Source organism: Sinocyclocheilus anshuiensis, unplaced genomic scaffold, assembly GCF_001515605.1.
Source record: "Sinocyclocheilus anshuiensis isolate Anshui unplaced genomic scaffold, SAMN03320099.WGS_v1.1 scaffold1447, whole genome shotgun sequence".
Taxonomy (NCBI): domain Eukaryota; kingdom Metazoa; phylum Chordata; class Actinopteri; order Cypriniformes; family Cyprinidae; genus Sinocyclocheilus; species Sinocyclocheilus anshuiensis.
The window spans coordinates 330,297-335,112 of record NW_015536547.1 but is presented as its reverse complement, the minus strand read 5'-3'; positions in this window follow the sequence as shown (position 1 = coordinate 335,112).

Genomic DNA, 4,816 nt, shown 5'->3' with positions numbered 1-4,816 from the left:
GCATAACTCTGTTAGGCAGGGAAGCTCCCACAAAAACCCATCAGAATTTCACTTAAGAAACCACTCTTGAAGATTTCTTTCTCTGCTGGAAGTGTTAGTGAGACCAGCAGGGGTGCTCACCATGTGGGCTGTGTTGGCCCTAATGCCCCAGTATATTAACAGAAACACTACAGTGATAAAAGCACCGTCCTACAGATGAGACGTTAAACTAAGGTCCTGGGGCCGGTTGCATGAAAACCCTTAAGATAAGAAAACCCTTAATTATAAGGTTAAGGGTACTCTTGGTGAAACATGGGTTGCAAGAAAAAAACCTAAGGGTTTATATTAGGGGAAGTTAAGGCTGTCACTTAAGTATTTCCCTTAATTGCTTAAGTGTTTCCTTAAGTTCTGTTATGCGTTGCTACAAAGTCCATAGTAACTGTTTCACCTTAAAAAAAAATGAAGGGACCAAAATAGCTCCCTTAAGTCATCTTCTACTCAAGCACGATGGCTGATTTCATGGTCATTGAAGAGGAGCTAGCACCTAGGCGCATTTTTAATGATCGAAATAATCCATTGGAGACTATGAATGATGCGCAGTTATTGAGGGAATATAGGTTTGACCGTCAGTCAATCCTTCGTCTCACCGCAACACTTATGCCTGACCTTGAGCACCAAACCCGACGAAGTCGTGCACTCCCAGCACTGCTTCAAGTTTTGATTGCTTTGAGGTTTTTTGCTTGTGGTACTTTTCAGTCTGTCATTGGCGACGTCTTCAGAGTACACAAATCCACTGTCTGCAGAGCTGTCCATCGAGTGGCCTTAGCCCTGTGTCGCCAAATTGACACATATGTCAAATTTCCTTCCAGAGACAAGCAGGACGTATTAGCGGAGCGTTTTTTTTGTTGTTGCAGTTGCTGGTTTCCCACGCGTTTGCAGAGTGATAGATGGAACACGTGTGCGAATTCAAGCCCCCACCAATACGAAGATCAATTTGTCAACCGCAAAAACTTCCATTCTATAAATGTACAGCTGATATGTGTCTCAGACAGCAAAATAACAAATGTTACTGCTGAATGGCCCGTCAGTACCCATGACGCACGAGTGCTGTCTGAAAGTAACAGTTATCTGAGTTTTGAGGATGGAACACACAGGGGCTTACTGTGCGTTCACACCGCCGCCGTCGAAAGCGTCAAAAATCGCTCTGGCCGCCCTGCCAACAACGCTGTAGAAAGATTTGTGGACGCTCTGATGCTCTGACGTAGATCGATTGCTTATCTTGTATTTAAAGGTGCAGCAAAGCAAACAAGCTTGTTGATCTTGTGCAGACTGACCACAAGGAGGGTAACGTTATAAGTTAACCTCATTAAATATTTTAAATGTGAAAGTAAGAAACTGATCGGTGGAAAGAACTTTATTGTAGTTACATGTTTGCTAACGAAATAAACCAATTAAAATCCATTTGTGTGGTGTGGCTTTTGTGTTCATGGTTAAGTGCTAGTCTAATTTCAACATTATAGGAGACAGTTACTAGCCTTCGTCTTTAATTAACATTAACATTAATTTGTGTGCAACCTACATTACAAACTCTCCTGGTTGAATTGTAGCTTTAATGCAATTGGTCAAATCGGTGTTATTTTGAGCAAATGAATTGCATTCCCGCTGTAAAACAAGCGTTCTAGCAGGAAAATGTTGCCTATAAGTAGTGTTGCGCGCCTTCTTATCAAATTCACATCACGATGGAGGATCAAGTTGTTGCGTTTGGGGTGGCATTGCTCTGCCTGCGGAGAAGACGTTGGAGATCGGTGTGGGTGCATGACATTCTCCAAGCCGATCAGCAGCTTTAAAGTTTTAAAAGTGAACTGGGACTATTATACTATTATATATTATATCATTAGATTATTATTACTAATTCATTATTGTAAAAGCAGGATTTTAATGTTGGAGTTGGTTGAGGAAGTTTGTTGAGGTGGAAAAAAGTTAAGTAAAGTAAAAAGTACTATATTTCCCTCTGAAAATGCAGTTGAGAAGAAGTAGAATAGAGAAAGGGCATGAAAAAAATTACTCAAGTAAAGTACCTCAAATTTGTACGTAAGTAGGCTTCAGTACTTCAATAAATGTACTTCTGTTCACCACAGGTTTTTTGTTTGTTCATTTTGCCTAAGTAATTAGTTGTTGTTTTTGCAGATTCTTGGCCACTGGAGACTCCTACCGCACCATAGCTTTCAGCTATCGTGTGGGAGTGAGCACCGTGGCAGGGATTGTTGGAGAGGTCGCCAGGACAATATGGGATGCCTTGGTGCAGGAGGTCATGCCAGTCCCCACCACTGAGGACTGGCAAAGCATCGCCACTGACTTCCTCCATCGGTGGAACTTCCCCAACTGCCTTGGGTCCATCGATGGAAAACATGTTGTGATTAGGGCCCCTGACAACTCTGGGTCCCTGTTCTTCAACTACAAGGGGACTAACTCGGTTGTGCTCCTGGCAATGGTAGATGCCCAGTACTGCTTCCGGGTAGTGGATGTGGGCAGCTACGGGAGGACAAGCGATGGCGGTGCGCTGGCTAACTCCACCTTCGGCCAGGCACTCCGAGACGGGACCCTTGGCTTGCCACAGGATGCTCTGCTGCCAGGTGCAGAGCATTTGGGACCACAGCCACATGTGTTTGTGGCTGATGAGGCCTTTCCACTCCGCCGAGACCTAATGCGGCCTTTCCCAGGACACAATCTCTCTGGCAGGCACAGGGTTTTCAACTACAGGCTGTCACGGGCAAGGCTGATTGTTGAGAATACCTTTGGTATCCTCACAGCTCAGTGGCGTATGTACAGAGGAGTCATTGAGATCAGCCCTGCCAACGTGGATGCCTGTGTGAAGGCTACCGGTGTCCTGCACAACTTCTTGAGGAGGTCCACAAACAGCACCAGGATGCCCCTACCATCGGCTGGAGACGGAGAAGCTGCTGGCCTACAGGAGGTCACCCGAGTGGGCAGCAACAACCCCACACGGGAGTCCATCCGTGTCCGAGAGAAATTTATGACCTATTTCTCCACAGAGGGAGCTGTCCCCTGGCAACCTGTGGCATAAGCCATTAATTTTAACGGCTCTTTTAAGAGCCACCATCCGGGATTGTGTAAGTATAATCAGGAAAATTAATTTAAAGGATTAAAAGTGAACTGGGCCTATTATACTATTATATATTATATCATTTGATTGCTGTTACTAATTCATAAATGTAAAATGCAGGATTTTACTGTTGGAGTTGGTTAAGGAAGTTTGTTGAGGTGGAAAAAAGTAAGTAAAGTAAAAAGTACTATATTTCCCTCTGAAAATGCAGTTGAGAAGAAGTAGAATAGAGAAAGGGCATGAAAAAAATTACTCAAGTAAAGTACCTCAAATTTGTACGTAAGTAGGCTTCAGTACTTCAATAAATGTACTTCTGTTCACCACAGGTTTTTTGTTTGTTCATTTTGCCTAAGTAATTAGTTGTTGTTTTTGCAGATTCTTGGCCACTGGAGACTCCTACCGCACCATAGTTCAGCTATCGTGTGGGAGTGGGAGGGATTGTTGGAGAGGTCGCCAGGACAATATGGGATGCCTTGGTGCAGGAGGTCATGCCAGTCCCCACCACTGAGGACTGGCAAAGCATCGCCACTGACTTCCTCCATCGGTGGAACTTCCCCAACTGCCTTGGGTCCATCGATGGAAAACATGTTGTGATTAGGGCCCCTGACAACTCTGGGTCCCTGTTCTTCAACTACAAGGGGACTAACTCGGTTGTGCTCCTGGCAATGGTAGATGCCCAGTACTGCTTCCGGGTAGTGGATGTGGGCAGCTACGGGAGGACAAGCGATGGCGGTGCGCTGGCTAACTCCACCTTCGGCCAGGCACTCCGAGACGGGACCCTTGGCTTGCCACAGGATGCTCTGCTGCCAGGTGCAGAGCATTTGGGACCCCAGCCACATGTGTTTGTGGCTGATGAAGCCTTTCCGCTCCGCTGAGACCTCATGCGGCCTTTCCCAGGACACAATCTCTCCGGCAGGCAAAGAATTTTCAATTACAGGCTGTCACGGGCAAGGCTGATTGTTGAGAATAACTTTGGTATTCTCACAGCTCAGTGGCGTATGTACAGAGGGAGATCAGAGATCAGCCCTGCCAACATAGATGCCTGTGTGAAGGCTACCTGTGTCCTGCACAACTTCCGTTCACAAACCTCAAACATAACAGGTCACCCGTGTGGGCAGTATCACTCTCCCCTGGTGAAAAAAAAGTACACTTCCATAATGTGCTTAAAGTGTATTTTCTTTAAAATTTCTCTATTTTCACGCACTAATTTTGTACTTAATATACTACAAATTAATCTTAAGAACATTTAAGTGTACTCTGTGCTATTTGTGAGACACCATGAATATGAACTAAAATGTGCTAAAAATGTATTTATAAAATGTATTTAGGTACCACTTGAAACTCTTTCATACAAAGTGGTAACTAAATATATTTTTTAATAGAGATAGTACGTTAAAAGCACATTTTAGATCATATTCATGCTGTCTCATAATAGCACAGCTGAGTACACTTAGATGTTCTTAAGATTATCTTAAGAACTACTAAAGAATAATTTTTAGTATATTAAGTACAAAATCAGTGTGTGAAAATAGAGCACTTTAAGTACATTATGGAAGTATGTTTTTTTTTCACCTGGGTCCCCTACACGTTTTCAATATGATATGGTAAAATATGATCAATTTGTAATATAAAACACATATAACCAGAAATGTTGACAATATTTTATTGCCGGGACATTAACTTACAAAATAATAAAATATTCTTAAAAAAAAA